The sequence below is a fragment of the Dendropsophus ebraccatus genome, chromosome 1 (genome assembly GCF_027789765.1).
Source record: "Dendropsophus ebraccatus isolate aDenEbr1 chromosome 1, aDenEbr1.pat, whole genome shotgun sequence".
Classification (NCBI taxonomy): Eukaryota; Metazoa; Chordata; class Amphibia; order Anura; family Hylidae; genus Dendropsophus; species Dendropsophus ebraccatus.
Genome location: NC_091454.1, coordinates 149,965,328 through 149,977,680, shown reverse-complemented (window position 1 = coordinate 149,977,680; position 12,353 = coordinate 149,965,328). Strand labels below are relative to the sequence as shown.

Here is a 12,353-nt window from a genome sequence, read left to right as displayed (position 1 = left end):
GGAAGTCCTCCCTCCTCCCAGTGGGGAATGGTGGTAGGGACGGAATAGATCTGCACCTCCCAGTTAAGCTTGTTAATAAAATGGAGTACTTAGGGGTACTGATTAGTGCTGATGTTAAAAAATATCTGGACTTGAACCTCAGTCCATTATTAATAAGAGTTAAAAAAGGTAGATACCTGGCTTAAACTTCCCCTTGCGATGGTTGAGAGGATGGCCATTCTCAAAATGATTATCCTGCCCCAAGTCTTATATTACTTAAATGCAGCCCCTATATGGATCCCTGATTTTTGGTTCAAAAGGCTGACATCTGTCCTCAACCGGCTGATATGGGGCTGTAAGAAAGTGAGAATGAAATATGAGGGTATGACTAAGGTAGAAGGAGAGGGAGGTTTGGGACTGCCTGATTTCCGATTATATTTTCTGGCTGGAGTTGCCCATAAGATGGGTCGTTGGAAAGATTCCCCAATCATTCCTTTTTTATTGAATAAACACTATAATCATGTAGAGGATTTTTTTGTTTGGTTGGAGGCGGGCCACTGTAATGTCAGGAATTTGGGACACTACACATTTGTGGGATTATATGAGAAAACATGGAAAGCCCTTAAAAATATTTGTGGAATTAAGGGCAGCCTAGACTTTACAACTATTTGGGATAATGTGAATTTTAGGGATGTATCAGTTAATAAAGGGCTGGCACAATTTTGGGTGAATAAAAAGATAACAAGGGTAGCCCAAATCTGTAAAGAAGGGAAAATGTTGACTTTTGAGGAGTTACAGGGGAAATATATTTTATTAGAAGCACATAGGTTTTTTTATGTACAATTTCACTATGCTATACGTAATATTAGGTTTGGGTTGGGTTGGGTGAAAATGCTGAAATATTGTTTTTATGATGGGTGTTGTATTTTTGGATATGCGACACTAATTTTGTCTACTTTGGAAAAAAAAATAAATAAATTTCAAGGCACTAAACAGTTATCCTCCCATGATAGAGCATCTTTAAATTTTTTTCTGTGATGATTAGATAATATGATATATTAATATGTATTATAATGTCAAATTTTCGGAATGACATAGTCTACTATAGACATTTATGAAAAATAGAAATACATTACATAATTGATTCTCTATTTTTACTGATTCTATTTACCTAAGGACCCATTCACATTTCACTTTATTTCATGTTCACATTCGCTGGGAAAGCTTCTAATGCACAAGACTTATGTATCCATGGGCACACAGAATACCAAAACATGTCTTTTTGGAATAAGATGGGCCATTATTCATTTATATACCTTTTGATTATTGTATAGTAAAGAGCAGTCTGATATGCTTTCTTGTAGAGAGGAACACAGTAAAAATGTACAGTATAAATTGTTGTTTTTTTCCCCAAAGGGAATCAATATGTGTTGAAGGCTTCTGAAGTGAAATTAAACTAGATGTGAAAAGAGACTGATTTTTTTTTTTTAAAGGAACAATACACTGCGTTAATGTCTATTATATAGCCTGTACTAAGAAGGTACTTGACTCTAAGGTCCAAACATTAAAAAGATGGTGTTTTTTTCTGGACTCTGCCTTACAAAATAATTGCCTTTAAAATTGGTACAAAAATAGTACATGTAAAATTATTACGGTCAATCACTGTACATATTAGCACATGTTCTATATATATGACAAATCGTATATTTTTTTCATTGAGAGAGGGTACATTTTTTTTTATTAATTTTTCTAGTCACAGTGAATGCAGCCACTTTCAGGCTCGATTCACACGTAGTAATAGTGCGGCCGTATGTACGGATGTAATAGTGCGGCCGTATATTTGATGGTTCGTGTGTATGCTGGGAAGTATAGGATATGCGGCTGCACAGTGCACACTCCGTATGAGTTTCGGGCCTGATTGTATCCGGGTCCGTAAAAAATGAGCAAGACCATTATTTCCGGGCCGAAATGGTCCAAGTCGACCGTAGCAAGTAACATTCGGGCCTGCCGGAACCTCTGATTACTGCCGGATCAATCTGGATTCTCATTAGAATAATTCATCAATGCGTAACGCCCCTTCAGTTTAAAAGGCCCAAGTGAATGGGCTTCAATAGGTGACCATCCTTTTAGGTGTCCCGATCTGGAGCGATGGCACGGCGAGCGGAGCATGGTGGTGCTGGTCGTGGGCGACGTGGTTCCTGGCAGCGGGACATTGATGTTCCACGCCTGATCGCAGAGGTAAGTTTTATCGAAGAATTAGACTAATATTTCTAGAATGATTTGACTTCGAAAATAGGATGTGTAGTCTCTTTCTGTGTATCTATTTATCCCTCTCTCTCTCTCTATCTATATATATATATATAAATATATGTCAAATAAGATGTAATGTATGTGAACCAAAATACATATCTATGTTTATATATTTATGTGATGTGTGAAAATGTTTTACTTGGACTTAGAAATGCACATGGTCGTCTCGGCCAACAAAAACGCACCTAAGCCACATGTAACACACATATGAATGTCAAGACTGTTAGTGGTATTAAATATCAGCGTTTTAGTCATGCGACACGGGCCTGTGAATGTGGCGTGAAAAAAAACACAAAGTATCGTCATGTGTTTCCTTATGTGCTATAGTATTAATTTCTAGTGCAGTTCCCATATTAAATAACTACTTACATATGTCGAATTTATTATCCCTATTGAGTGTAGGGTTGTTGTATTTCTTCCATGTATATATTTTATTTCATAACAGTGACATGTGTAAAAATTTAGAAAATTGTTCTGCACAAATCTGTATAGTGCGTTTTTGATGCGTTTTTTGTGGGATATAGTGCATGTGAATCTGAGTAAGCGTGCGCACTACACAGTATAGTCAAGTAATGTTTGGGGAATGTTTCCCAAATCGAGTCGAGCAAGGTTGCGTTTTTGATGCGTTTTTTGTGGGATATAGTGCATGTGAATCTGAGTAAGCGTGCGCACTACACAGTATAGTCAAGTAATGTTTGGGGAATGTTTCCCAAATCGAGTCGAGCAAGGTTGCGTTTTTGATGCGTTTTTTGTGGGATATAGTGCATGTGAATCTGAGTAAGCGTGCGCACTACACAGTATAGTCAAGTAATGTTTGGGGAATGTTTCCCAAATCGAGTCGAGCAAGGTTGCGTTTTTGACGCGTTTTTCATGTAGCTGGATTTGGCACGTAGTTTCATGTTATTGTGTGCTCCTCCTAGAATGTTGGACATAATGCAATACGTAACCTTACATGTATTTAATTATCAAAATATATTTTTAACTATATATCAGCGACTGTTTAAGACATAACTGGTGACCATAGTTATAACCAAATTTCGAGATCTCTAACCATAGTCGTTGTGCCATGTTTTATCCACACACTAAGATAACAAAACACCACACACACACCAGAACAAACACCGCAGTAGTCAAATAGTTAGCTTCACTCGTTTGCACATGTGTTCATGTATTTTCTAAACAATGTGGATTTTCTTTTTCATCAGGTGTGAATGCAAAGCTGCCATTGAGCTGGTCTTGTGGCCTACTAATTAGTGGTAGTTAAGATACAAAGCCTTTCCTAAATTAAATCATTAGACACCAATCTTGGTATGTTTTCCTAAGTGTGTTCAAAGAGTTCTGGCATTCCTTGGTTTAGTGAGTCTTGGCTCAGTGGTTATTAGGCTGTGTTCCTTAGATTACACAGGTGGTCTGTTGGAATCCCAACACCACTCTATGTAATGTCATAAAGTAAAACATGTTATTCTTCTAATCGATGTAGACACACAGAGAGGTGAAGTCAGATGGAGATGTCTAGTGATTTCTGTGTTTATATATAATTTTTCAGGTGCGGTCCCGTCCCCATTTGTGGGACTTGACTGTGCGTGGCTACCACGACCGCGTCCTGCGTCGCGAGACGTGGGAGAGTATAGCGGCTCTGGTAGTCCCACAGTGGGGCGATGTGACGGACAGCGAGCAGCTGCGGATGGGTATGTCGTGTTGTCAAATAATGTATGACATAAAATCGTGAGAACAATGTCCGATATTTCTCCCAACACCTCGAAATATATATAAATTATTATTATCTATCTATTTATAATAAATCTTTGCTTTTGTCAGTCCGAGCAGTGGAGACACGCTGGTCTAGTGTCAGGGACCAGTACCAACGGGCGATACGCACGGAGGAGAGGGGTGGGGAGCCGATCTCCATGCGCTATGCGCCCCTGTTGGATTTTATCCCGAGCCGCAGTCAACGGCAGTAAGCATCTTTTTCTTATTCCATAATGTATATAGTATCATATAGTGTACAATATGGAAGACCTGCGATAAAATGTTATATGGGAGTAATGACTTTCTATTCTGCCTTTGGTTTTTCAGATGAACCTGGTCCATACTCACTAGCAGATAATATCATCCGATTTCAACAATCTTCCTCTTTATGTATATGTTTTATAGGAATGGCCAGACAATTATCTTAAATGTATCCAGATAATTTGACAACATACACTATTGGCATTCTTTATAAGGCCCTAGTTGTGTCATGTTTGTTAGCCTTCATGCTGGTGTATGTGACTGTCCATAGAGGGTTAATGTATCCTGACCAATCACAATAGTCCCCTTTGCTCACACTCAACCAAATGCTTACACACCACTCTGACTCGTGCTTCAACATCCTGTCATTTCTATAAAATATGATAGTTTCTGTCATGGCGCTACACCAACATCTCAGGATTTTAGCAGATCACGGTCACTCCCTCAGTTGTTTAGCGTGTGCTGTAGGTGGCAGAGCCAGTAAGCATGGTGAATGAAATGGCCGTTTCCATGCAGCGGCTAATGTTTTATATTTTGTGTCCTACAGTACTAAGCAGTCCGAGAGCTGTTCTCCGGCCCACACTATTCACTTCCTTTATACTCAATGCTGGCCGGCCTGCTGCTCTGTCACTGTCTCAGTGTGGCCTGCGGGGATCAATGACAGGTACACAGGCCTCTTACTGGACGCTTGTGTATCTGGTCACATGACTAACTCAGGCCCCTCTCCCTGGTGTGCCACATTAAAAAACACTTGTTGTTGTGTTGTCACCATAATGCTTCCATGGCCACAACATGCCATGAAGATGAGAGCATTGTTTCCACACTCAGAAAGGGGAACATTTTTCGCCTATATTTTTTTTATTTTTGGGAAAACACTAATGTGAATGAGTTAATATAAATAGTTGTATGTCCTAACATAGGATGCTCATAGTACTACATAATGTATTCGTGTTACCAAAGCACACATTTCTACATAGTGTATGTTATAAAAACTAAAACCTTCGATATATGAAGTACCTTTATGAATGTGTCCATATTAGCTAACCTTTCTGTCTCTCCACAGAACCAGTGGCAATTTCTCTGACCCACCGGGAGGACAGGATGCTGGTGGTTCTGATGTTGCAGCATCCCAGCAGGAGGGGGATAGTGCCACGCCACCGCCATCACAGGAGCCTGGCAGTCCTACTCTTTCTGAGGGCACGGAGCCGATGCCAGGACCTTCTGGCTCGACTTCCATGCACGAAGAGGAGGAGGCTGCAGCACCATCAACATCTGGTGCAGGTCCTAGTGGTGTGCCCCTGGCAGCTCGGCCACGTCAGCCACTCACGAGGCCCACTACTACCACCACCAGGAGGCGTCGGGATCAAGAAGAAGCTCATTCAGCACTGAGTGAGTTGGATCAATCTGTCGTCAACTTTGTCAGGCGGTTTGATGGAGGAGATGATCAGAATGATTTCTTCTGCTACTATCTGGGAGTCCGTTTACGGAATCTCCCTACTAATCTGGCACGTAGTGCGCGGATGGTTACAGAAGTGCTGCTGTCGTGTCACGAGCAGGTTGACCCCGATACTTTCCCCCGACCCTTGCTATGTGGGCGTCCTCCTACAATCGGTGTATGGGTTACACTCACGGAGGCCACATATCCCGCCGGAGGGCTTTCTTTTCCCCGAGACCACTGCGCCCCCACCTGTGCCCCCACCTCTCTCCTCCCTTGTCCCCCCAGCATTGTCCCCAGAGCCACCTGGTGCCATGCCCCCTCCATCTGAGGGTACTAGGGCCGTTCCTAGGCGCCAGCCACGGCGTGGACGGCGCTCTCGGGCATCTCGTAACCCACGACGTTTATGATTTCTACTATGTGATGTATGAGGCAATACATCATAATTTATTGTTTTTTTTTATTTCATTTCTTTCTATTTATATTTTTTTTTTTTTTTTTTTTTTTTTTTATTTGCTTTGGTTTATGGCAAGTGGTCTCCTTTTTCAGGCCCAGAGAGGTCATTTTGTGTTAGGGTAGAGTAGGGTCCATGTCCCTGAGGACACCTTACCGTGGTGACATGGTACACTCTGTTTAAAAAAACAGTTTGCTAAGATCCTCATTTAAAATAATCTATCGAAATAAGTAAAATCATAATGTTTGACTCTGCATCTTGCACAGAAGGTTGATGTGTCAAATGTATCCTTTTTTGGTAACCTTTATACACAATCATCGGTTTTATGTGATATTTCATACAGAACATGCTGAGTTTGCTGTAAAATTCCTTTCTATGGAATATTTAATTACACATTATATAAGTATTTTAATGATCAACAATAACATCAAAACTAGATTTGGACTGGAGCAAACAATGCTACATTGTGTGTGTGTAACTCGAATAGTTGACATTCTTCCACACACACATCTGCGTTGTTCTCTCTCGATTGGGAGGTGTAATGTAGTGATTGGGCTCAAGGTTACTAAAGTACCTCGCGCTTACACAATGTAGTGTATCCTATAATAAACTCCCCATTTTCACACATGGAGAGGCCTAAAGCCTTTACAATGACACATCAAGGATATATTCACATGTTTTCACTTTTATAAAAAAAAAATGGTCGATTCTTATGCTTGTGTTGGTTTGGGCTTTGCGCATAGTGCAGTTGATGGATGTGTTCACGATATATATGTAACATTTCCCCCAAGTCTCAGGCTTTTATTAACATGTTGTGTCACTACGCTAATCATTGACTCAGTGTGTGTTGGATGAATATCTGATAGTCTGCTCCTAGACTGGCCCACGAGATCGGCCTTTGGGAGCCTGCAGCAGAATGCAATGATCTGTATGCAGTAAGCTGCAGCTTCATGCGCCCTTCCCCCTCTGTCATAATCTAACTTTTACTTTACTGTTGTGACATCATATTGCTTGCCAAGTCTCACAATGTTTTTGAATCCAATTCCTTGTGTATTGATATAATCTCTCATTTTTTCACCTCTCCCTGAAAAAGCTTAGCTGGTTGTGCACTTTGTTTAGCCTAATCATTTTCATTAATGCGACATGCCTATTTTAGCCATGTATACAGATGGCAACACTTTATCAGTCTGAATACAAAGCCTCTATTTCATATGGGAAATCACAATTTATTAACCCTGTCAGTAACCAAACTGAAAACGAACGTAGATTTCGAGTCAACAGTGGGCTTTGCCGCCAAGGGCTGGTTATTTGCATATGTAAATGAGTGTGTTCGCTCACATATGGACATAGTGGCTGGGCTGATCCACCGGTTCGGTAGCTTCAATATAGAACGGATCACAGAAATCGTGGGGCCCAAGCGGCAAGCAGCTACGACATGGTGCAAACCAAGGGGTGTAAGGAATGAATCTAGGAATAACAAACATGTTGTTCTGTGGTCATTTCATGGCTGCGCACCAGTTTTCTCCTTCTGGAGATTACACCTTAGTTTGCAGGTAACTGATGACCAGTGAGTGCCTGGCCTGAGGGCTGGGTATGAGGTATCGTTGCTACAGGTGTGCTCTCGGCCTTGTCAGAGAGTGGACATGTGTCCTGGACCTTTGCAGGTGCCTTTTGGCCCGGAAGGGAAAGGAATGTTGTGTTTGTGGTCCATTTCTTGGAGAAGTGGCCAAATGTTATATAGCATTGTTAGTGCATGTATCTGAGTGCCACCCTGCACTGTGGCTAGTTGCACCTGTGTGATGAGAGCAGGATTGGCAGTTGGCCTTGACATAGGATGATAGAAGAAAGTAATTATTTATTTGAAGCTTAGCCATGAGAGAAATATTGTTTTCCACACATTTCTCACGGTCTTATTTTGTAATTGTCCTTGTATATTTTTAAATATAACTCAAAATACAGGGATGAATGTAACAACTGCTTGTGCCCAGGCTTCACCTAGGCCGTGTCCGTGACTGGATGGAGATAACAAATGTATCATTTTGAGTTCCTATGGGTAGAAGCCAAGGTTATTTAGGATGTGTCTGCATTGTAAGATCTGCACTTTTAAAACCGTCGCTGGAAGAAGAAGTTATTTGGACAACAAAGCCGGAGTGATCGATGCAGCCAGAGATGGATCTGGATCGGTCTGTTATAGACGTCGGCCAGCTCATCAGTGAAGTAAGTATTTTATGGAGGTGTTGGGAGTGCTTTATACATCGATAAGATCGTCGATAGACACATTTAGATCCTCCTTTGGACTCGGAGAAGATAGTTGTGTGGCCGTGACTTAATGTATGACTGTCATTTGTTGTGTGAGTCACATTGACATACATGTAAAATCTAATTCCTGCCTTTTAGAGCGGTTTTTTGGATGTCCAAAAGTCACATCTGTTATTGCATCCTGTTTAAGTGAGAAATAATTTATAGAAAACAAATCGATTAGGTAATGATCAATAGATGCTAGCTAATATTTATTTTATGTGTACGATTGTCCATAGTCATTTAGTGGCACGATACATCGCTCGGAGTAGTTGATGTAAGTACGATTGTGTGTAATTCCGATGTGTTTGGCATCAGGGGGCGCTTGAAATCGAGCAATGACTGCATGAGTCTTTTCAGATGTGTGTGTTTCCTCCAAATCTGTGAATGTGTTAGCTCTTTCGGACCATGTACCGCACATCATATTTTAGGCGAGATTTGTAAGTAATGGCTAGTCGAGGAATTGTCCTTGTAATAGCACATGTTGTTGGGCAAACAGGGCGTGACTTAGGATTGCTCTTAGCGAGATGGCCGTGCAGCGAACTCTCTCCCTCCTCCCTCCTCCCTCCTCCCTCCTCCCTCCTCCCTCCTCCCTCCTCCCTCCTCCCTCCATGATGGGTGTTGGCGGCACATACATAGGAGAACTGCTCCCATATAATGTGCTGATAGTGTCATCATAAGGAGGTCGCTTTAATAGTACGCAAATCACGCACAAGATCCGGCGCAGGCTGATGATGCTATAGGCTAGCGACACAGCGTGGACACGCCCCCTCTCTGTAGTACATGCACGTCATCAGTGTGCGTAGCGGGGTGGTTGTTTAGCCGGAGTGTTTGGTGTGCTGTGCTAATTAAGTTGACTGCTCGGCTAATGAGTAGTTTGGCTTTTAGCGCTGCTCTGCTTTGTACTTTGTCAGGCGTTGTAACGTCGGAAGCACACACAATACGCAGCAGCCACGTTCAAAGAGGCGTGGGCGACCATTATGGCACTTGTAGTGCAGCGGCTTACGACGTGACAATGCCGGACACAAATGGGTAAGCTGAGCATCGTTACATGGTGTCACATAGCAATTCGCCGAGCACACGACACACAATAGTTAACCCCCCCCCACCCCCGCTACGCCCAGTGCTGAGGTGGCGATACTACAGAGAGGAGGCGTGTCCCCCCGTGTCGCTATCCGATCCCAGACCCCCGCGCCGGATTGTGGCCTTCCATTCCCTAGTAGTAAGCACATATATTTTCGCAAAATACTATGAGGACATGATGTGAGTAGTAGTGTACTGTGTATATGATATGTCCGGCAGCAAACATCATGGAGGGAGGGAGTTAGCTGCAGGTGAAGCTGGAGACCCCACCCACATAAGTGACGTACTAGTTACAATCAAACATGGCGTGTAGCATGTGAAATGGGTGTAGGAGCTATGACCTTATTGACTAATAATTTCAAAGACGTTACTGTAATTTTGTTTGATTTTCAGGTCCATGCTCGGCCACTGCTATGGGACGGCCCTGCGCCTGGGTACAGAAGCCGGCTAACGCGGAGTGCCGCATGGAGGGAGGTTGGCCGGATTGTATACCCAGATTGGGCCCAGCATACTAGATTAGAGCAATGGATAATTGGTAAGTTGTTTAGGCACTGTGGCAAACCATAAAGTCGAGTGTTATGGTCACCTGACGCTGATATATTCCTAATGTGTGGATGCTTTTGGTTTAAGCTAACTATGTGGAGACCAGGTGGTCCAGTGTGAGGGACCGATTCATCAGGCAGCGACGGCAGCTGATGAGGCGTGGGGCCTCCCAAGAAGAACTGGCCGCTTTGCCTTTTGCCCCAATGCTGCGTTTCATTTTGAATTCCACCAGACGCCGCAGGTAAGTGTGTGTGTTAATTGCATGTGTCCATGGTAGTAGCAGATGATGACGGAAGGAGCTCAGTGTCTTATGTGTGCAGACATAGACATGTGTTATATTTATATCGATTATATACATTGAGGCTCCAGCAGGGGGAGCAGTATATTTAGTGAACACTTTAGAGTAATCTCTATTTCGGTAAGATGAGGCGCCCCCTGCTGGACACAAGATAACTAACAAATGTAGCCTGGCCTAAACGCTTTGGGAACAGCTTTTGATCCCTCCAGGATCTAATCCAGAACATGAAATGGCAGTTATGCCAATAGCGTGGACTGTCTTCATAATGTTTAAACAATGGACGCAATGTGTCCATAGAGTAAAATAAAGTTCCACTTGGGTGGCCTTGTGAAGACCCACATTTTGGGTCAACAGTGTGTGAATATAGTGAAAACATTTCTAGTCTGCCACCTCGTACATAGAAAATAGTGTGAAAGCAGGCAGAGTGTAATCCTGCATTGGATGCATCCATTTTAGTTATATGGCTAAATCTGTCCTTAAACAAAAGTGGCATCTTAGATAGTGACCAGTGTTGTTTTCTCCTCAGACCACAACTAGTTCAGCAACCAGCAGAGGCCTCATCGGATGAAGAGAATGAAGAACCTAATCTGGCAGAGGGGTTGGCCAGGACTCCACCACCAAGATGGCAAGGGGGTCCTGTGGAGCCTGGCGAGAGAGAGTGACATGTGCCTTGACCGTCCAACAACATTTGTGTTTGTTCCGCACTCCCTCTCCTCAGCTACACCAACACCACCCCTTGTCTGCTACACTGTAGGGCCTTTGTGCCAACCGCGGCTTACTAGCATTAATAATTTCATAAAATTTGTGCGCACCAGGACCACATCAATAACACACTGTTTACAAGGTCTGCCATCACATTAGCTAGGGATGACAATAACAGCTTGGGGGGATTGGGATGTCCCTTTTAGTTTTGTGTTGCCAGAATACAGTCAGGCTGGCTGTGGCCTTCACATATTGGCCACACTATTGCCTCTGCACACTATTCTAACTTCTGTCAACATGGTCCAAAGTAGTCTCCACACACCCTCTGCCACATCCACCCACACACACTATCATGTGAATGTGAATTTTTTTCTACATGTAATAAATCCATTTCGACATATCTTGTTGTTTCCAGAATGATTCGATTTGACTTGTTTATGTTTGAGGGGTTAAGGGTTAAAAAAACAAATGATTATTGACTGCCACTAAGGAACTACGAAATACGCTTCTAAACACTTAGTGGACTTTGTTTGCATAGAAAGATGTATTGAATGTTGCTATTGTGTGTTAGTAAATTTACTTGTATGCTTTACGTTAGTAGCAAATTAACACATGCTGGATGTCCTTCAGGAGGATATTTCTAATCATATCTGACACATTGCTGTATGTGTAAAAATGAATGTGTCATGATAGGAAATATGAATGTCGTTAACTATTTCATTTATCACGCCAACACTCTCCTGCTCTGGGCACTTCCTGCCTTGGCCACAGATGGCAGCAGAGAGCACTGTCATACATGACAAACAATGAATCGCAACATTCACTACATGTTCGTAGTCGGTTCACAATACGTGTATTTGAGTCAGTATATTTTGGTCAGTATTGTTAACAAAACCAGTAGTGGATGAAAAACACAAAGGCTCTGTTCACACAATGTAGAAATAGAGTGCATGTGCGGCATTTAAAGTGAAATATTCCATTTATTTTTTTAAGAAGGGATGTTATTTTGAAATGTCGTTATTTGGTGTTTTAATGGCGCACATCCACAACATTACAACATTGTGTCAAGAGATCCTTTGGGTGTTTTGAATCCACTCCTGTTTTTGTTAGCTATACTGAGTGAAATACACGTATTGTGAAGGCACTAGCGAAGATGTAGTGAATGGTGCGATTCCTTGTTTTTCAGGTCTGAGCCTGCTCTATGCTGACATCTGTGGGCAAGGCAGGAAGTGGGCAGAGCA

At 42.4% G+C, this 12,353-nt stretch overlaps 1 long non-coding RNA gene across 1 annotated transcript; it reads left to right on the top strand.

Moving 5' to 3' along the window:
- The first annotated feature begins 2,086 nt into the window (after window positions 1–2,086).
- Window positions 2,087–4,187, top strand: LOC138778825 (uncharacterized). The gene is made up of 3 exons (XR_011360924.1): window positions 2,087–2,217; window positions 3,836–3,977; window positions 4,108–4,187. It is a non-coding gene; the product is annotated as an uncharacterized lncRNA (long non-coding RNA).
- The last annotated feature ends 8,166 nt before the right edge of the window (window positions 4,188–12,353 follow it).